Source organism: Eriocheir sinensis, unplaced genomic scaffold, assembly GCF_024679095.1.
Source record: "Eriocheir sinensis breed Jianghai 21 unplaced genomic scaffold, ASM2467909v1 Scaffold481, whole genome shotgun sequence".
NCBI lineage: Eukaryota > Metazoa > Arthropoda > Malacostraca > Decapoda > Varunidae > Eriocheir > Eriocheir sinensis.
In genome coordinates, this window is record NW_026111811.1 from 193059 (window position 1) to 216862 (window position 23804).

Below are 23804 nucleotides of genomic sequence, written 5' to 3' on the forward strand. Positions count from 1 at the left end.
GGTATTTTTTACCAATCAGGTCTGGGTCTCAAACATCCTCCCCCAAAATATCAGCATTTATCGACGTTACTCTCGAAAAATCCCCTGAAACCAATAGTGGTGTTTTCATCACACTGCAGCCATCAGAATAATACATACTTGAGAAATGTGATGCCTTTCTTTCTTTGAATTCTTGTCGCACTTATTAATACAGCTATCCAGGAAACACTATTACGTATATATTACGTAGTATAAAGGTAATGGTTTTGTAACTTTTACGTAGCCAAGAAACAGTTATTACGAAAATGTGTGGACTCCCAGGTACGTCCTTTCTGCAGCCGTATGACAACGTACCATTAACACGTTTTTATGACGTTTCTACTACCTTTTTACCACGTCCCTCATCACCTTTTAACAACCCATTTACTACGTATCAATTACGTTTTTGCTACGTTATTGCTGCCCTTAGCGTGCATATAGCCACGACCTTCCTGCTACGTACCATTAGCTTTCTACGTACAACGGTTCGTGCAACAGCTCCTCACAGTACCTGTAGCCGGTGTGTCATAACTTATTTTCCTTTACTGCTTCAGTCACATAACCATATTATTTACCTTTTTTTTATGCATATTATCACCAGTGAAAATCAAAGTTAGTTCACTTGTAGATTAGCTGAGCCTTAAAATCTCAGTAAATGGATTCAAACTGCAATCTTACCTACATTTTTTTTCTAATCACTAAGCTTCTATGGAGTTCAGGTATCAAATAGGGATTCTACTTTCATCAAAATAACTTTCTTATTGTATGGACAGAATAAGTGGCTTAACTAGCAAAGTATATTATCCTATCTGCTCTCTGAAAAAAAATCCACCTTGTCAATAATTTGCACTCTGACATGATCTAAGTAAATATGTTATATTGTAATTGCATATACTGATTTTCAAAAGAGAAAGGAGAAAAGCATGAATAGAATATCAACTCACCACATCTCATTCTATCTTTGTTCATTTGCTGGTTAAGACCAACTTAGATTTTAAGGCTCAGGTAATCTTCTAGTAAAGAACCATTGATTTTCATTGTTGATTATATGGGTAAAAAAAGAGGTAAAGAATATGGTTGTGACTGGAGCAGTGAAGGAAAATAAGAGTTATGACACAGGCTACAGGTACTGGAAGGAGCTGCTGCACGAACCATTGTTCTAGCAACGGGCGGCCGTTCGACACAAGTTGTGATTGATGAATGATTGATAGTTTATTGTCGCAAGTAAACAACAATAGAGAAGGGAGGAGCATGCCATCCCAACCCTAGTAATACATGGGGAGTTGGGTTCGTGTGTGGCGTGTCGGCGTGTGTCAACGGGCGCGAGTCTCTAGGGCCGGCGGCGGCGGCGGCTACACATGCTCGTTTTGAATGAAGAATTATGGTACATACAATACTTATTTTGGCATTACAATGAGGTGATAACTGTGTCTCGTACATTATAACATTTGTTTATTTCATTTACTTTGGCCAGACAATTCTTATAGCTAATAAATAAAAAAAACATACGTCCTTGAGTAAATGACGGTAACTCTGCTGGGTCGCTAAGTCTGTCAGACGTCACTCACGCCAGTTTGCCTCAGGCCTCCAGTCCGTCTCTACACTACGCCCCACTGACTTTTTACCCCTTCATTTTGAACATTCTAGTTGCCTCTGTTTTACCATCGAGGATAAAGAAATACTGGAAAAGAAGTAAGAACTGTTCAAGTGACGGAGAGGGGCGAAGAAAAGACAGAATAGACGAAGTACTGGCCATTCTTCTCCCCCCCCCCCCCCGCTTCCAAATGACTGTCTTTTTGTTGTCGAGGAAGTGGCCTAATAGTGAAAACATAATGAAAACTAGGTAGCTACTCTACGGTTTCAGAGCTGGTTATCTTTCCGCTTTTTTTCTCTCCATAATGGAAAAAAGAAATGAAGATATATGATTAGTTAACTAGACAAATTCTTGGTACGATTTTGATGTTTTTTTTTTTTTCTTGAATGCCAAAACGAGGATATAGAAATGTAAATGCAAGTTGACTGAATGATTGTGTCTTACTCTCCGTCTTTCCTGCCCTGGTTATTTAGGTATTTATTATCACGATGTAACGAATCGTTCTTCTAAGGGTATTTGCAATGTCTGTAGTGTAATATTTGTGATTCTTATCTCCGTATAAAACCTCTCGCAGTCCCCGCCGCGCCGCGCCGCCCCAGCAATGGATAAAATTGTTTCTGGTCAACCTATTTCCACCCCCTTGACGTATCAGAAACTTACTAATTAAAAAAAATGTAATTCAAAGGCTCTCCACCATGGATGTGTCCATGTGTAAGTGTGTCTTACTCAAGTGGCAGAAATTCTCTCTCTCTCTCTCTCTCTCTCTCTCTCTCTCTCTCTCTCTCTCTCTCTCTCTCTCTCTCTCTCTCTCAGACACACCTGTACGTATCTCTTATCACCATCGCTGTCTATTTTGTGCTGATTTTTCCTGAATAATAAAATCAACAGCGAGGTAGCTACATACATGATGCGTGTGTACGACATTTGTTTGCCGAGTGAAGATGTCTCCATTCTTCCTCCAAGCCTGTGACGAGCGACAGAGGGAGGGAGGAAAGGAGGTAGGGAGAGAGAGAGAGAGAGAGAGAGAGAGAGAGAGAGAGAGAGAGAGAGAGAGAGAGAGTTACCTCCGTTTTTTTATACTCTTTCTTTTTACTTTCCAGTAGCTTCTTTTCACTCATTATTCACTATTGTTTTACACTATTGATTCGGTAGCAGTACTTAGTGTTCATGAGCGTTATCGTTGTTCAGATAAATGAGTACGATGCTAGGTGTTAGAAGCGCGAAAATTTGAAAACGTCGGAGCTTATTGGGTTAAATCGTAGACTTTGGGTGTGTCTCCCCGGAAGCAATCTTTAATGCTTTATTGCTATATTATTGTGAAACGGTGCCGGAATAAATATTTAGAGGCTTCGAAAACGTGTCGTGGAACATAACCCCCTATAATTAATGGGATGATCGGTTTGATATATGCGAATTCACATTATGCGAGCTTTTTGCAGAACGTAATCCTCGCATATAACGAATACCTGGTGTATATAATCTTCAAATTTAATCTTTAATACATTAGGAAGCAGAGTATACAATTTTTGTATAGAAAAAAATTACGGAGATTAAAAATTTATATAATCATATCCTAGAGCATGCTAGGACAATGAAGTGTAAAACTGACACAAAAATTATAAAATCCAATAATTTTTTTTCTACTGAATCGCTAGATCCCAAAATATGAGTCATGAGGAAACAAAACTAGGTATTCCTTTTTCTCATAAAGGAAGAAATACATACAAACAATCATTGCTTGAATCATATATGAAAAAAGATATACTTTCCTCTGAAATCAAAATAATTTCACCAAACAAACTTATTCCAGTAGGTAATCGCCCTAATACATTAGGGACTAGATTAACAATGCCTAGGGACTATAGCAGATCTCCAAGATCCTATTAGAAAGTTGTGTGTAATGCAGTGGTTCCCAGACTGGGGGAGGCATGAGCTGGATACAGGGGGCTGGATATATATATATATATATATATATATATATATATATATATATATATATATATATATATATATATATATATATATATATATATATATATATATATATACACATATATAAATAAATAAACAAAGGATAGTGGGGGCATGAGGATTTCCTAGAAATCAATAGAGGGCATCATGTAAAAAGTTTTGGAACCACTGGTATGACGGAAGACATAAAGACATGAACACTCCGAAACAGTGCATTTTTTAAGGAAATTTCACTGGGCGACATGACTTGAATATCCCAAACCCAAAGCTAAAATCAATGTATATAAATGATAAGGAGTTTAATAAAACTAAGTTATATAAATATTAATATCAATGATCGAGGAATTTAATTCGAACTTTGCACGCTGTAATGTAATATCTTTTGTAATGTAATGCATCATTTTCTTTCAAAGAAATACAATAAACCAAGAATACACATTAACAAAACTTATGAGGAGGTACCTCGTGGTCCTATCAGTACCAAATTAATACATGTATTTATAGTTTTATACTGGAAATAATATACTTTTCTGGTAAATTACTCCATATCACAAAAATAGCAAAATATGCAATATAGAAAATAAGAAGATTATTTAATCCACATGTGTATCAAAAGAAAGAAAATATGCACATTAATTGCCACAAACTGGGGTTTTTTCAGAAAAAAAAAGTTTAAATAAGAAGCAGCATGATCAAGAAACAAATAAAGACATTAAACTGAATTCTTCTTGGCAAAGAACTTCTTTATAAAATGCCTATCTTGATATAATTCTTTGTCTGGAACTTTGTATCTGCGCTGTTTTTTTCTGGAGAAACTTTGCTACAGCGGGTCTAAGATCAAAGTGTGCTTTCCCACTACTGTTAAGGGCAATATACATCCGACTATTGATGGCCTCTCTTAAGTAGCTGGATTGTTTAGGGCCTCTGAGAATAGTATGGCATGAGACAGCTCGTTCAGGACCAATACTGTGAGGGGTTAGTGAGACATAGGCTTGAACTAGTTTGGAAAACACAGTTCCGGATTGGGAGATTTTTAACATGTGGTAGAGTTTCCCTGTTCCGTCTGTAATGTTACCAGGAACAGGAAGGTTTTCAGAGGAAAAATGTCCAAGAACTTCATCAGAGAATTCAGTAATGCAGTCTATTCCAAAAAGACCTTCTACAACCTTTCTTGTTGAGTTAATCATTTGTGCAGCTGTTTTTCCTTCGAGGAATACTTTAATTTGTTTTACTATGTCCTCTTGTTCCAGGTCAAGTCTTTGAGACAAATATTCCTTTGCACCTAAGACAATTCCAGTTCTAACACTTGATGTACTCCTCCTTGTTGAAACATAGTGATTGTGAGAGATTCTTCTTCCACTTTCACTTGTTGAAGCTTCATGCTTTTCCCTCAGCTTTTCTTCCATACCTCCTGGATATGGACCAGCTTCCATTAATGTCACAGATGCAAGAGCAGCAGCTTTAGATACTTCAATATCACAGAGCGTGGCCATAGATTTCTGACTATCTTTTTGTAGCTTTTCAAACAGGCGAAGGAGATCAAGCATCAGTGCTGAATAAAACTCTTGGTCGCCACCTTCTTTCCAGAGTTTCAGGAAGCCATTTACTGTTGCTTTTTCATTTCGGGTGCTAATTTTTTATGTGTATACAGAATTTCAGTGTGCCGGTATAGATGGCAAATTCTTCCAAACTGATTCACACAGATTTAAAAGATGCTCGACAAATCTGACCTCAAAGTGCTCAGGAAACCTAAAAAAAGCAAAGCCTGATTCTGCAACAATTTTCTTAAGCTCATCTGTTCGAACTGCAGAAGCTCTGTAATAAGATGCTACAGCTTTGATATTTGTTCTCCAATCTTTGATCTCAGTCACTGATGCCTCTGAATCAGAAAATGCTAGATCTGATCGATGTGCCACACACCATACACAAAGAAGATCTCTACCTAGATATTCATTTAGCTTGGGACATAACCCAGACTTCCTTCCGATATTTGCACTTTCGCCATCTGTAGTCAATCCGGTCAGCTTCTTCTTTGCCACCTCGCCAATACCCAGGTATTTGAAATTAGTCAGTACAGCATCCATTAATCCTTCAACCCCACGTTTTTCGGAATGACTTTCACGAAAGAAAATGTTCTTCATGTTCTTTTCCCTCCCCACAAAACGATCAGTAAAAAATTTGTTATCAACTGAATATTTATCAACAGAACCATCAACTTGTAGTGAAAAGCAGTCAGCATCAATTATTTTTTGAACAGTAGCTTCCATAACTACTTCAGCAACAGTGTCAAGCATCTCTCGATACACATTTGGATCTCGATAATGAAATGCAGATGCCGGTGGGTGAAAATCACTAAAGGATGCATCTAGGCCATATTCACGGTATACAGAGATCTGGTTGCTAGAATGCATTTTTGCCAGTGATCGGCCATGAATTCGCAGATAATGTCATTTGCTTGCTGTCATTATGCACATCAACTGCTAACTCGATTAACTGGGATACAGTTTCAGCTTCATGTGACTTCATAATATTTACCCATGGGTGTTCATCAGACTGACTTAACCAGAGTTTTTGGGTCTCCTCTGCACAAACTGCAGCTTTGTGGACATCACTCTTCAGATGATCAATAATTCTCTTCAGTTCCCTTTTGCCATCTGATCTAAAACCATCAGCCATTGGCACTTGTCCATTGCGTGCATACTTCTTTGCTTCTGAAATATGATTGTAGCACACTGTGCATTTTAAACCTTGTCGCCTTCCTAATCGCGTTTTCTCTAGTACATTAGGATATGAGAAAAGTAGCCCCCCCAAAAAATCAACCTTGCATCCTTTATGCCACTCAGTCTCTGTACACTCCTCCTTTTGTGTGAGAATATCACATCTAGATGAAGTTTCTGTAACTCCTGTTATTTTCGTTGCTGGGCATGCTGGCGTTATATCATGGCTGTCCTCTTTACCACCACCTCTCTGTGTAAAATTGTCAGACCCAGTTAACGGGGTCACTAAATCTCTAGAAGGTGTCTCATCAGAACTGAGAGATATTGATCCAGCTGGTCTTTTCTTTGCTGCAGCTGGAACGCTGAAATAATCTGTGATACGTTTAGCCATGCTTGAGACTTGAGTCTTGACTCTTGAGTTCTTTTAATTACTGAAAAGTGAAAAATATAAATGAATAATATTTTGTGATAATCTACTACTAAAATCGAAATATAATTTCACATAATAATAATAATAATAATAATAATAATAATAATAATAATAATAATAATAATAATAATAATAATAATAATAATAATAATAATAATAATAATAATAATAATAATAATAATAATAATAATAATAATAATAATAATAATAATAATAATAATAATAATAATAATAATAATAATAATAATAATAATAATAATAATAATAATAATAATAATAAAATAACAACAATAATAATAATAATAATAATAATAATAATAATAATAATAATAATAATAATAATAATAACAACATCAACATCAGCCCTATCTTATACTTCTAAGTCACACTGAGGCAAATAAATTGATGAAATGGTCCTTTAAATATGTGCTTAATCATTAATCATATTATATATTAACGGATCTAGACTTAGTGAGGCGCCTTTTTATTAAACTACACCAGCTGACCCGGGTCCATGATGGGGTATAAGGACTGACTAGGCTGTTTTCCTTATGTCTGGCTACTTAAACAATCTGGGAGGAAGGCCTAGATATAACACAGGACCCAGGGGTCCTTTTCTCTCATATACTGGCAAGAGCACGTTACAGCCGGCGGCGGGGGACACGCCCTCCCACTTCTCCCAACTCTCACCGTCATTCCTATACAAAAAAAAAAAAAAAAAAAAAATCCTTTACGACACACCACGCCACAGCAACACTCCCTCCTATGTGTAATACTCCCAAGCAGATTGTGAGGCTCTAAGCCAGGGGTTCTTAACCAGGGGTTCTTAACCAGGGGTATCCATATCCCTTACGGGCCTTACCCCTTACGGATCTGGGAAGTGAATGTTTGGGGTATGTTACTCGATCTCAGGCAGACAAGTTATAGGACTTCTGATGAAAATTATTTTGACAGGCAAGTTAAGAGGCTATGGGATCATACTGGGCAATCCAGTGGGGTTCTGAAACGGTTCAAACCTTCAGAAGATTGAGAACCCCTGCTCTATGCTGTAGCTAAATTCGGCACTGATATTTAAAGTAACAAAACGTTTTCCTACCTCTCGGGACAACCACAGTCAGGTGGACTTTGAAACCAAACAAGTAACATTCGTATCTGCTGTATATAGCTACATGATGGAAAACTTCCACCATTATATGCTTGGCTGTTTATTTCATCATAAATGTATTATTATTATTTTGATAATTTATTATGTTATAATAAACTATCATACTCACTCTATGTAAAAACACTGAAATCAGTAAGGGAGAAAATTTCAATATTAACGAATTCTCAAATGAAAGAAAAAGGAGATAGAAGGCCAATGCAAGAGCTGTCTTAAATTTACAAAAAAATCCTCATAATGTTTGAGGATTTGATATGGTCGCCCAGTACTTAAAAAATCGCTTTACTGGGCGACCATTTTTCATCACTGGGCGACCAAATGGTCGCCCAGTTATAATGTTAAAAAATGCACTGCTCCGAAGGGGTAATCAAATAACCATTTTTATTAATTAATGTGAAATTACAGAGACAAGTGAGAACTAATTTTTTTTTTAAACTTATAACTATGAGACATTATTTTTTTTTCCTATTAAGCTCAAAGAAAGGATCCAGGATAGCAATGCACTTGAACCAGGCCTTTAGAGAAAGTTATCAAAACTTAATGGCGGAACCAAATTATTTACTGAATGGAAAGGTACTGATGAATAGTAATCATGTATATTTGAGATGGTCACAACTCATTTTCTTATGGGCTTAGCTCATTATTATTTTTTTTCACCTAATGATAATGCCCAAATGAATACATAATAAATAAATTGAAAACTAAAAACTAGCACCAAATTAAGCTAAAAACTACCCACATGCTGTCCTGAAGACCACAAACCAACCCGGACTCTAGAGGAAACCGTCCAAGTGAATCAAGAATGAGCTCCGGGGGGAAGCATGAGCCAAGAGAAGATGGCGCCACTAAAAAACACTTGCGTGTGCCATGACGGGCTGGGCCCGACTACCATCCAGGCCCCTCAAGAAAGTCTACCGACGCTGTAGGCTGGCACGAAAAAAAAAAAAAAAAAAAAAATTGGGAACCAGATGTACTCTATATTATTCTGAACACACAGGCCGACAACAATCACTGATCCAGCACTGTTGGGCCCGGCAACTTAATAGGGGATATGTTGCTGGATTACAGGTTTGCCTTATCCTGCCCTCTACATATCCTATAACACATATAAATCATCAAATATTATAGGTAGAAAGTAAAGTAATAACTAAAAGACTAGAAAATTAAGTGGAAAATGGACATATCAATTTTGGATATACATAGTGTCAAATGAGGAAAAAACATATTATGAAAGGGTATGTAGAAGGATATTGTTGCTGGAAATTTGCAGTTCAGTACAGAGCAAAATTCCAAAAAAGTAAATAATTAAATAAACTTTACATTTCAATGAACACTGTTGGACTGGTGGACAGTCTATACTAAATTATATCTAGTTTTTATTCTGACAACACTTTGTGCAAAACTCCAAATTTTGAGAAAACATCATCCAACTTCTGAACGCTATGATGCCACAATTTCATGATCTTTAATACAACTAGAGTAAATATTTATTTACTTGCCACTTCCTTTTCTCGGTATATTTCTTCCATTTGATAGATTTTTAGTTAATTTGGGTGTTTTGATACCTCATTTGTTGTGCAAATGAATAATAACCACACTATGACTTGACATGAGGGTGGATTGTTTCACTCACTTGCTGATATCTCTTTCCCCACTTAACCCAGTACTCCTGTGTTGGCATATACATTTTCTACTAACCTTCAATCCTCCCAAGAAAACACAGGAAGGAGTGTAGAGGTCAAAGCAACAACAAATCTTTCCATTAGTCCTGTTTCCTTTATTTGTTGTTTTCTTCTTCCATTTGATATATTTTAAGCTCTTTAGTGTTTTGAGGTATAATTTCTTGTACAAATGAATAATAACTATAATATGACCATGTCCATTGGCTCAAGATTGCCAATATCTCGTTCTTTACTTAATCAACTATGACATACTATTCTGTTGTCATATATATATATATATATATATATATATATATATATATATATATATATATATATATATATATATATATATATATATATATATATATATATATATATATATATATATATATATATATATATATATATATATATATATATATATATATATATATATATATATATATATATATATATATATATATATATATATATATATATATATATATATATATATATATATATATATATATATATATATATATATATATATATATATATATATATATATATATATATATATATATATATATATATATATAGGAAACCGTATAGAGGTAAAACTCAACTGTGAAATCTGCAATGAAATGTTTGTGGGAACCTTATCCTCCACGGGCAACTTAAACCCGTGGCTCACCACCAAATCTTCTCTGCTGCCACTGACAACAACGGTGTAGTACAAAGCCTATCACGCATATTTCCTGTAAATAATCAACATAGCAAATCTAATTAAACTAAATTTATCCTAATTTGATCTAACCTAAACTAACCTACCTACCTAACGAACCTAACCTAATCTACCTATGATAAATATATGTTTGACATTGTAATATTAATTATTATTCATTTGCGACGGAAATGAAGTACAAAATCATGCAATTCACTACATTTATCACCAGAAAAACATGAACCACAGAAGAAAATCGTTGGTTGGGTGAACTGTAACTTGTCCAAATGGTTTAGTTAGCAATGCGGTAACCCACAGGTTTACGTTGCCATAGGCGACGTAAATCCGTGGCTCACCACTTCATCGCTGCCAGTGACGACAGCGGAACAGTGCAAAGACCACGTACCACATGTATAAAAGATCAAACTTAACTAACCTGACCCTAACTATATTTCACTTTGAACAGCCTACACATGGCATGGCGGCCATTCAGTCAATTGGCAGGGGAGTCAAGATTGCCACGGTAATAATGGTTACTATTAATCATTTGCACAACAAATAATTTATCTAAACACTCATATGACACCCTCAAAGAAAATGAGATGGAAGAACAATAACAAAACCTGGGAATGGCAATAAAATAAATAAATACCATGTAGAGCTGAGTAGCAGAACTAATATCAGCACAGCTTTCCATCAACTCACGCCCAACTTCTCTCTGATCTTCTCATTTAGCTGTCCAGCACATCCCAAACTTCCCTTCACCTTGACCCATCCTCATTGTCTGATAACATTTCCGGGCCATTTTACTTTCTTATGTGCTTTTACACTAGAATATTACCGAGCCTCCGTGGTCAGCGTGCCTGGCTACTACTCCGCGGGCCCGGGTTCGACCCGGGTCCGGGCAGTCGGCGTGCAGCCCACCCAGCTGTTCATTCTCCCTTTCGGGCTGGTGGATAAATGGGTACCTGGGGAAACCTGGGGAAGGTAAGCTGTGGTAACCCGGATGTCACACTGGCCCTGTGTCCCGGGGTGATGGGCTCCCTCCCACCACAGGCTCAAGGGCCAATATCACAGAGATGAACACCGAGGCCACGCACTGCCACAGCGTATGCCCCAACTTTACCTTCTTCTTCTTCTTCTTGGGTGTTTTATGGGGCTAGTTAGGCTGTGGGATCACAGCCCCCAGAGTCCCATCAAGCTGAGTCCGGCTGGTTTTCAAACTAATCTGATGATGTGATGATGACGATGTCAACGTCCCGCTTTTCTAACGGGTTGACACTCAAATTCAAATAACAAAACTGAAAATTATATTGCAAAAGTGTATTGTAGTGAGAAGAGACAGATAATAATAAGCAGTGTGTGTAAATAAGCAGAGGGGAGGACCAAGAAGAGGTGGATTTACGAAGCGATATAAGGCGATACAAGTCAAAATAAGAAGACATAAGGGTGGAGGTGGTTTATATAATGACTCAATGTGTCTCCTGTTGACATTTCACATCATCCACCTGCATGATGGAACCGCATTATTCGGCATATAAGATAAACTACAAACTTTCCCAACGTTTCCAAAATGATACCTTATCAAAATTTAAGATTATTTATGTAGTGTATTTGCTGGGGAGAGAGAGAGAGAGAGAGAGAGAGAGAGAGAGAGAGAGAGAGAGAGAGAGAGAGAGAGAGAGAGAGAGAGAGAGAGAGAGAGAGAGAATGACGGTTAATGTCATATTAACGTTATGTTCACATATCTTGAACTAACCTACAATACTTATTCACTACGTATATACAACGTTTTCAACTTTTCAAGCATCAAATGCAGCGCTTATTTTCACGATGTTATAAATGCGTGAGCATGACGTAAAACCATTACGTAGTGTATTTGTAGATGTAACACGATCGAATTACAGTAACGTTCAAATTGACTATATACCAAGAGACAGTGGTATGTAGTAATGCCTCGGGCGTGCGGAAGTAGCCCCATCTATTGGGGTCCACCAAAAACGTCACATTTTTAGGGGTAGCTTTACTATTTATGAAGTACCTGCCACAGCACCCTATCCAGCTTTTACTTGTTTTTTTCATTATTGTAAAATGATTTACGAATGGGGTAAAGAAAAATGTATTTGTTCTTATGTTTTATTATTGGTATTATCTACACTTTATCAATTTATTATTTTAGGAAAAATATGGTGTATAAAGCATTTGCTAATATATATATATATATATATATATATATATATATATATATATATATATATATATATATATATATATATATATATATATATATATATATATATATATATATATATATATATGTGTGTGTGTGTGTGTGTGTAGCAAACATATCCAGTGCTTTAAATACAAGCAAAGCATACCACATTCTATGCATGCTAGATTACTATAATGCCTTTGCAACTGTGGTAACCCGGATGTCACACTGGTCCTGTGTCCCAGGGTAATGGGTTCCCTAACACCACAGGCTCAAGGGCCAATGTTACGGAGATGCGCACCGAGGCCACACGCTGCTACAGCGTATGCTCCCAACCGTACGTTTACCTTTTGCAACATGCTCTTAGCTGAGCAAGAATATCATGCTAACTGTACAAGTGCCAGATAATGGCAAGCATTGCATACTGCTTGACAGGGCAGAGAACAAAAGCTTCTAAGCATTACAACTGAAATAAACAATGGGAGACACTCAAAGCTTGTTAACTGAACATGACCCGATTTATAGCAGGCAAAACCAACATTGGTGCGTTATATACAATAAAAACTGTATAAAAATGTTGCAAGGCACATCAACATAAGAGCAAAGCATCATAAAGCATGCTGAAATACATGATGGAGGACATCAAGAAGGTAACACATGAGTTGTATTAAATGGAATGCAATAACTTGGTGGTCCTGGGAGACAGCCGAGCCTGGAGGTGAAAAAGGGATGTAGGAAACGGTATGATTTCACAAGCTCTGACCTTGGTGTCAGGGTCATGAAGATATTAAGCTCAGCAGGCACAACTATGCAGCGGAGGCACATATGATAAAAGCAAATGAGACAAAATAAGGCAACTCATAGTGTAAGAAAATAGCAGGAAAGTTATGCTGCAGTATGTGACACAACAAATTACAGGACAGAGAGTGATATGTGTCATGATTTCATTATTCAGGGAGTGGCCTGTGGAAAATTACCGCGGGAGTCCCCGCCATTTTGATTGAGCGTAAGAGCGTAAGAGCACTGTTAGGCCTCTCATGGTTACATCTCTTGGAGATCTAACTAACAGCGAGGACGTAAGGAAGGAGGTGGAGAGAGACAACACCCTGCACGGCGTACGCAAACGTTTGTAGGAAAACAGTGTCATACAGCTGAACGAGAACCGCGTCAATTTTATCAAGCAGCGTGGCATGATTTATAGGCAGATTATCTCTCCCTCTGGTGAAAAGAAATTGCAGCTAGTTGTGCCTGCGAGATACAGAGAAGCTGTTCTCAAGTTAGGTCACAGCACTACTCTAGGTGGTCATATGGGAAGAACCAAGACACTCGCTCGCGTACAAGCACATTTTTATTGACCAGGGATAGGCCAGGAGGTAGCTAGATACGTGAGGTCGTGCGATGTGTGTCAAAAGACTATAGATAGGGATAGGGTAAAACCTGCACCCTTACAGCCACTGCCCATTATCGATTCTCCCTTTGAAAGAGTAGCGGTAGATTTGGTGGGGCCAATAGAGCCCCGAGCCAGCGATGGCTCCCGGTATATTCGTACGCTTGTAGATTTTGCCACGCGTTAGGCGGAAGCGGTGCCGCTGAAGAATATTGAAACGTAAACTGTGGCTGAAGCTCTCATGACTATATTTTGCCGAGTAGGTATACCCAGACAAATACTGAGTGATCGGGGTACTCAGTTCACCTCAGGGATGATGGAGGAAGTACTACGTCTGCTAGCGTGCAAGGGGTTACATACCACGCCCTACCATCCCATGGGGAATGGACTGTGTAAACGTTTTAACGGCACACTTAAGAAAATGCTTAAACGCATGGCTGCCGAACAACCCAAGGAATGGCCTAGGTACCTGGCTCCTTTGTTGTTCGCGTACAGAGAAGCGCCACAGAGCTCCACCAGGTTCTCCCCGTTTGAGCTAATGTATGGTAGGTCGATTAGAGGTCCGCTTCAGTTATTGAGAGAGCTGTGGGAGGACAATGTACCGGACCCGGAGGTCAAGATCACATACCAGTACGTGTTGGATTTAGGCGACAGGTTCAGAGAAACCTGTAACATTGCTAAGGAGGAGTTACTCAAAACAAAACAAGTACAGAAAAGTTACTACGACAGGAAGGCAAAGTTGGGTAAGCTCAGTGTAGGAGAACGGTGCCTAGTTTTGCTTCCCACAGCGAGCAACAAGCTGTTAGCTCAGTGGAAGGGACCTTATGAGGTTCAGGAGAAGGTGAATGACCTTAATTATACTCTCCTGGTTGATGGACACCCAAAACGGTTGCATATCAACATGTTGAAACAATACTACCGGCCAGAAGTAGCCGCAGGTTGTTTGCGAGAAAGTGAGTATGATGAGGAGAAAGTGAGGTGTCTAGAGTTAGTTAAAGCTCACTATTCTCAAACTCAGACCGTAGATGTGGGAGCGGCAGTAGTAATACAAGATGATGAGGACGGCGAGGCTCCTCTCAGTAACACTTCTAGACAGACAGAGTCAGTGCATGGCGTGACGTTGGGAGGAAAGTTAACCCCAGAGGAGAGGGAACTATTGGCATCGTTGCTAGAGCGTCTGGTGGCCGATTAAGATGATCAAAATGGACAAGTAGGTGGCTCGGAGACTTTATATTCACTAGTGGCAGTGAGGTGTGGGTGCAGTAAGGTGACGGGGTACTGGATGCGTGCCTAGTACCGCCGGTATAACGAGGATCAAGCCTCTACCTGTAACCCCTGTAACTACACCTCACCCATCGTGAGTAGTGGGGGGGGGATTCTGGAGCTGCCCTGTGTAGGCCACCCAGCCTCTTGCAGTTTCCCTATGTTCTTATGTTCTTATGATCTTGGGACCTTAAGATTCAGATGAGTCGAGGAACCAAGTGACGAAAGTGTTCAGATTAGATGGGTTCAGGCGTCGCCACCCCATGGTGCGATCAGCCAAGCTCACTACTCTCAGCCTCAGACCGTAGATGTGGGAGAGTTTTGCGGCATGCTTAAAATTTAAGTCGCATGGTATGGTGCATGGTGTGATAATGTAAGAAAAATTAGGCAGTTAGCCAGGAATTTATACAATACGTTACACCATTTTTACACCTACCTACCGCTACTCCACAACTGTCCCACCTACAATACGTATACATACATAACACCACTTACATATTGTGAATAAATGTGGCGAAGTTCGCCAAGCCCGCTCTAAAAGGTACTGGCGCCTCGCTATGGAGTTTTCCCTCTAGTTTGAGTATTAACGTAAATGTTGAGGTTTTTTCACTCACAGGCGAACCGTCAATTACCTGAGCAGAGGTTAACTGACATACACCACAGTATGAGAGGGTGTGTGAAAAGTGTGAGAAAGTACTGTCAGGAACATGCTAATCTGTAGGTGCAGGTGTAGGGCATGTTACCAGTGTTGGCAGCGTATTCACAGTTTAAAAACTTTTCTCTGAAGACAAAAGTTTTCTTAAATGGGGGGCGAAATGTCATGATTTCATTATTCAGGGAGTGGCCTGTGGAAAATTACCGCGGGAGTCCCCGCCATTTTGATTGAGAGAGCGAGAAGAGTCACAGATCAGGCTGGAAACAGAAGCTTTTCAAATCATATTCGTTATTACTGCCAACGCTGAGCTATGTGTGGGATGCATGACCCACTGTGACCAAGTGCATGTGTTAGGTTATTAATACATAACAATCCATAGCCGTTAGGGCGTTTTAGCGTAAGTGTTGCACAGAAAACGAGATGTCAGTATGGCGAGAGCTGGCATCTTGACGCGACCGGCGCGCGCGGAGCATTGTGGGACCACCACCATCTTCCAAGTCATCTTCCGCCCAGACTCGGCCGCGAGTAGACGTCCCTCCCGCCTCCCGCGCCACGCTGTCCATCGTGGGGTTTTCCTGCCTTTGAGTATCCACAATTCCAGAGTGATTGTGTACTCAGGCGAGGGGAGCCGTTGGGAGGTAAGGAGGGCACGGCGCGATGCAGTGAGGAACGAGAAGAGGACAGAAGGACTCCAGGCCGAACGGACCACGAGGAAGATCAGGGTGTGGCTTCCCTCTTCTCCACCTACAGCTAAGTAACCATTCGCTAGGATGTTTTAGGATAGCTACTAGGTTGCTGTGTGCTTGGTGTTAATCAATTATTCTTAATTTCCAGCGAGTCTCTTTGTTGTTTTCAATAAACTTAAGAGCAGGTTTATCTGGCTTTTGCTTACCCTATGAGAGATGTGACTGGTCAGATATTTAAATAAATAAGGACTAGAGGGGCTGTGAGTCTGATAACTCAATTTTCAGTTATTTTATTTTATATTTTTTTATTACTGAAAATTTACGGGATTTTCGGAAGTCCAGACCTTTCAAGAACCCCACAATATGTATTCCATAGGCTACATCAGCAAACATGTTGCATTTATTGCAAGAAGCACACATTAAAGTTGGATGTAATAAAATCATTTGATATGAAACTCCTTGAACTGGCCAACCAAACAAACCACTCTCTGTCCCCCTTAAAAAAGCATTACTTTTCACAAGGTTTATGAGGCATTAGTCAAGCATATCAACTTCCATTACATTTTGTTAAAAAAAATCATACCTATGTGATTATGTATATTATATAAAGCAGAAAAAAACATTGCATGCTGTAATACAAACAAGATTACTCCTGGAAGCCACATTAATGATGCCAGACATGTGATGATAGACACTTAGTGTGATGAAACTACATGCTGTATTTCACATCATGAAACCAAGCCAAGTGTCACTGCAGCACATATTAGGTAAGGCAGACACCAAAAGCTTCTTACCTGAACAAGATTAAATATTACAGGCAAAATCCACAATAAAGCATTGCATACTGTTGGGTAGGACAGAGATTACACCTGAAATAAACATTGGCAGATATTCAAAGCTTGTGAGCTGAACAAGATCTGACTTATAACAGGCAAAACCAACAATGGTGCATTACATGCGATATCTGGCAGGGGATTCCTTGCATTACAACTGGAAAGTGGCAGACACCTAAAGCTTGTTAACTGAGCAAGTTCTGATTTATAACAGGCAAAACCAACAATGATGTATTACATGTGATATCTGGCAGGGGAGATAAATGATTCCTTGCATTACAACTGGAAAGTGGCAGACACCCAAAGCTTGTTAATTGAACAAGTTCTGATTTATAACAAGCAAACCCAACAATGGTACATTACTTGCAATATTTGGCAAAGTATATGGAAAAAAATTCTTGGCGTAACAAGAGTAATACTAAATAATGGCAAATCCCACAAAGTTTCACTTCTTTTGACAAAGCCTGTGCTCTTTGCTGCAGGGCTGTCAGAGTCTGTTTGCTCCAGCTAACATTTACTGAAATACTCCTAAGTCATGAGTGAAGTGTTGAAACTGAAGGCAAGCGATATACTGTGCTTAGAAATCTATTAGCATTTGGACTTTGATAGTATAAGGCCAGAGCAAACCTCCTCTCTTGTAACCCATATCTCCTACCAGGCTTAGATCTTGGCATCTTGCCGCATGTTGAACCTGACCTCAGAAAAAAATCCATCCCTATTGGATCTAAAAAATTGCTGGCTCTGGGCAAAAACTGCCCAGGAGTTGTAACAGCCTGGGCTTTGAGCTGCCTTGCCTCCCGGCGCAGACGACAGACTGTTTTGTGCAGCAATTTTAACTTTTCATGTCTGAAAATACATGCAAAAATATTTAATCACAATTAATCACAGTTCTAAATAATAAAATGTGTGCATGTAATTGCATTATTTTCAGTGCTATAAGGACAGTGAATCTAAGCATTGACATTATGTCTGCACGCCAGCTTCGATGGAAGGCTTCACTTAGATTGCCTGACAAGAGTAATATTTTCAGGAGATGGGGGAGAGGATACAACTGGAGACTCTTGACAGATATAATGTCAAGATCTACAGCACCCATTTACCATATATACCTTTGATGTTGAGTCCATACTAAAACATTTGTCAATGTGTTGCCACACTAAAAATATAAAAATTCCCTGTTTCTGCAATGTTAGTCATACCTAAGCCCTGCTAGACCATCTAAGTGAATCAAGAATGAGTTCCGGGCGGCAGCATGAGGCAATACTAAATGGCGCCACTATAAAAAAAAATGCCTGCATCATGACGGGCCTGGGCCGACCGCCAAGCCCCTGAAGAAAACCTACCGGCGCTATAGGCAGGTGGGGGAAAAAAAAAGGATCATATCAGAAGAATGGACAGAGGTTTGTTAGTGGCACTTCAATGTTATGCTACCTCTTCAAAGATTGGCCAGTCATGGTTTAAAGTGGAACTTGATAAACAAGAAACAGGTAGGTATCTGTGGACACTACTGTTACTATCAATTGCCAGCCTATGGCAAAATTTGAACCTATGCTATCAAGAACATAAGACCCATATGTTGATCACTCGACTAATCGTAACGGTACTACAGCCAGAGAAACATAATAAAGAGTTTAAATATATCACTCAAAATGTCAACCTTTTTACATACCTTTTCTTTAAGATATGAAGCCTAGTAGTGTAACAGTTAATTATTGAACTCAATTTGTATGCAGAGATGTGAAGTTTGTTATTAAGCTGTAATGTTTCCAACACATTAGTTGTGATTAAAGCAACACATAATAGTAACTAAAGAGGATAAATTATCACTGAGAACAAGAGGTTCCTTATTATATTGTGGTGAGCTTGATGGCCGAGTCGAGTTTTCTCCAACCCCATCAAGTTCACACCCTGTTAAGAGGCAATTTTTTAATCAAAGTGAAAAATGGATGCAAATGGTCACTAAAACTAGTTATTATACTTGGTGTCACAAATTCGGGCAAAGAATCTAGGGAAGGACTCCCGGACTTGGCGTCACTGATGAGGTAAATGATCTCGTGCACTCATTGGGCTACAATATATACATTGTTATAATGTGTATTATTGTCTTGTTACTATATATTACCTACTGATAACGGAAATACATGTCAGGATTAATCGTCAAATACAAGGAAAAAAGAATCAGGTATGGAAATTGTGAACTTTTAAGTTCATGTAACAAACAAGGTTTATTATACACAAAAAGGTTGGATAATTCAGATGTAAAAGATTTTTGGATATAACATCACCCCCTTCCTCCATATTGGTTCTTTAAAGCAAGGGTTGACTACAGCTCATTATTATTTGCGGCAGGTTTAATGACACTTTTTTTTTTTTTAGTGCAAAGCATCTGGAAATCAATGATCATTATAAGGAATACTTCTCATGAGTAGCTACTAAAACTTGACAACCTAGAAGGATGCACCATCAGACTGTAAAGGATAGATATATTATAAGACATAGCTACATTGGTGGATCCAAGGGGGCCCCCCCCCCATGGTCTTGAGTGATACAGGAAAATTAGCTCAAAAGCGCGCTGCGGCTAAAACAATGCTTTTTCTCAGAGGGATCAGGCGTCTCATTCGGATCCGAAGAGGAACACTGGCCGCCCAGGAATGCTTCGGCACAAAGTCCAGGCCGTTATACCCATTGATTTAGGTCACTCCACCAGTTTTTCAAGACCAGGACTGCCGAGAATGGCTAATCGGTAATGCTAATGCTCCTTCCACCCGCAAAAAGTCTGACGTCCCCCCCAAAACTCATTTCCTGGATCTGCACCCAAAGACATACCGTAACATGGTTCAGTGATCATGGACAAAAAAAATGTTAAGACAATCAATATCCAATCATTTCAGGATACATAAATCAGCATCCATATGAAGGAATTCTACAACTTAAAAGTGATGTTGAGCAGGGCATGTGTTAAGTGACTTGCACAGTCTATTTTGTGAAGTCATAATTAGACTAATATCACAACAATTAACAAACACTAGATGAAGTATTCATACCAAAATCAGTACATGGAGCTGGTGCACTGCAATGGGGAGCACATTCCTGCAGCTCACCAAGAGGGTTGGATGCTGCCATGTACTTCATGGGGTGGGTAAATGTCTTCACCCTTGGCCTCTTTCTTGGACTCTCCCCTTCAGCTGCCACATTCTCTTGGATGATATCGGACGTGTTCGGATCTATTGGGATGTGGTTGTGTTAGATGTGGAATAACATTCGACAGTGGAACATGGAAGGAAAGAGTATGTCCACACGGTAAAATACAGAGATGAGGATTGCACTGCATTAGTTAAGTGATTACAAGATGTAAACTGAAATTCTTTGGATACTGAAAGGATGTACGGGGACAACTGGGTGAGAAGGGAGAGAGATGCAGATTTTGATGTTATATAGCTAGTTACACCAACGAAGACTTAGGACATACGCATTCAGAAAGACCACAATTTTGGCTGCTAGACGGAAAAGCACTAGATGTCAAAGTGCCAGGACATTGAAGGAAGTAATAATAAGAAAAGCAATAATAATTAATATATTTCTGATATTTTTGTTTATCTTAATACTAATATTGGAATATTCAAACACTAAGAATATAATAATTAAATATTGATAAATTAATGAAAATAAATACATTAATTGTACTAATACTACCACAAACAACATTAACATCACTGCACCTAACAGACTGAGCAATAAACTGAGTCTGATATATAACCATAATTAAACTGTCTCTGAGTGTTATGTGAAGCTTGCTCCATGCACCGTGATATGAATGGCATAGATGCATGCAGGTTGCTGAGATACTTACAGTCACCAGCCACTTGTAGATATGGCACCAAAATGCGTTGGAAGCATTGGCGGCCAACTTCTATTTATTTAATTATTATTTTCTTTAAACAAAGGAGACAGCTCAAGGGCAACAAAGCGTACTAGAAAAAAAAGCCCCACTACTCACCACTCCCAAACAGACAAAAGTAGAGTCTTGATACACTCTTCTTGAAGGTCAGGTTATAAGCAGGAGGAAATGCTGACGAAGGAAGGCTGCTCCAAAGTTTATCAGTGTAAGGGATGAAAGAGTGAAGATGCTGGTTAACTTTTGCATAAGATGTTTGGCAAGATAGAACATGCAGTAATTGACCTAAATTAGAAAAGTATAGATTTAGGAGGGAAATGGGCAGGCATTGGTTTAGTAATAGGGTGGTGGGGGAATGGAATAGACTCAGCAATCACATAGTGAGTGCAGGGACGATAGCTTGTTTTAAGAGTAGACTGGATAGCTACATGGACGAGGCTGACAGGTGGTAATGGGGAGGAATCTGGAGCTGCCGTGTGTAGGCTATTCGGCCTCTTGCCGCGGGAGGAGGGGAGGCATGCAGTTAGCAAGTTCAGAACATGTCAGCGTGAAAATTATTAGAATTTCCACATTATCATTATTTATATATATCACTTACCCCGGCTGGCATCCTTCCGTAATAAATGTAGCTTCACACCAGGCTGTGTCCTCTTCATCACCACAAAGGGACATGATTTGAGGCTCCGGCTGGTAAACGTGGCGGCCGCGGCGGTGTTATGATTTTTGAACGAGGCAGCGTTGCAATCGGAGCAGAGAAAGATATTGCTGCGAATAGCGGTATGATAAACAGTATAAGTTAGACCAAGATAATTATATTCACCCACTCTTTCCCCCTACAAACCAATGATTCAATGTAAATCATTACTGATGGAAGTCAACGTGCGTGCTAAAACAATGAGTTTGGAAGAAAAACATGATCACATAGTTTTTAAAGAACGGCAGTAGGGCTACAACCTTGGTTCGTTCCAGTATGTATACGGAAAGGTTAAACACATAAAACACATCTAACCACTGGTAGCCTCCCACAAATGCAGAGAAAGTAATATAATTGCAGTATAATAATATAACAATAGTATTACTCATGACATGCAGTCAGGCTATATCTACCTAGTAAATATATATATAGTTCCTACTGTTCATTTTAATATTTATGTACCTTTATTTTTCTTATTTAAAATGGGAAATAACCAGACTGAAGAAAAAAGTAGCAACATTTGCTGCTTGATCCCATGTAGCAACACTGCTGATGGGTACTGGGGGTAGGGGCGGGTGTCTGGAGGGGGGGAGGTGCCTGGATGTAAACAAAGCTGCTCCTGCGCCATCTGTTGCAACCGACATACACCACCACCCGCCCACGGTCTCCCATAGAGGCCCCCTCTCCTGTTCTATAGTCTCCTTGAGTCTGACAGAGGTAGCACAAACGGTTTCACCTCCTCATCACCACCACCACCATCACCACCGCCACCACCACCACCACTAAGATCCTCCTCTCCGCCAATCCCCTACCAAGCTAATCTCTTCGTGTCCGTAATGATCGGTGGATTATTATTGTAGATGTGCGATTTGACGAAATAATTGAACAAAAACAGTAAGTAAAAATGAGAATGGCTGGTGATTTCGCGTGTTTGAAATTATTTATATTCAGAGCTGAACTTAATAGTGAGGATGGAGGGGGAGTATTATTATTATTGTTATTATTATCACTATTGGTGGTGGTGGTGGTAATGGTGGAGGTGATGGTGGTGGTGATGAGGTAGTGGTGGTAGTAGTAGTACGTAGTAGTAGTAGTAGTAGTAGTAGTAGTGGTAGTAGAAGAAGAAGCAGTATTTAAAAGAGTACAGTAGTAGTTTGGTGGAAGTAGTACTAGTAGTAGTAGTGGTAGTAGAAGAAGCAGTATTTAAAAGAGTCCAGTAGTAGTTTGGTGGAAGTAGTAGTAGTAGTGGTAGTAGAAGAAGAAGCAGTATTTAAAAGAGTACAGTAGTAGTTTGGTGGAAGTAGTAGTAGTAGTAGTAGTGGTAGTAGAAGAAGAAGCAGTATTTAAAAGAGTACAGTAGTAGTTTGGTGGAAGTAGTAGTAGTAGTAGTAGTGGTAGTAGAAGAAGAAGCAGTATTTAAAAGAGTACAGTAGTAGTTTGGTGGAAGTAGTAGTAGTAGTGGTAGTAGAAGAAGAAGCAGTATTTAAAATAGTACGGTAGTAGTTTGGTTGAAGTAGTAGTAGTAAGAGTAGTGGTAGCAGTATCATTTGGTATTATTTATAAGTACTATTTTTTATAGTTGTGTTTTTCACTATTATTCCTGCTGTTGTTATGAAGTCGTCGTCCACTTTATGTATTAAAGCATTTACTTTATCTTATTTAGAGTTGGTAGTAGAGATTCTGGCGGTGGTGATGGTGGTGGGGGTGATATTAGTTAAGAGTTCATCCGTAATATTACTAAAGGGACTTCACTGTCTGTACACACACACTCACACACACACTCTCTCTCTCTCTCTCTCTCTCTCTCTCTCTCTCTCTCTCTCTCTCTCTCTCTCTCTCTCTCTCTCTCTCTCTCTCTCTCTCTCTCTCTCTCTCTCACACACACACACACACACACACACACACAGACACACACAC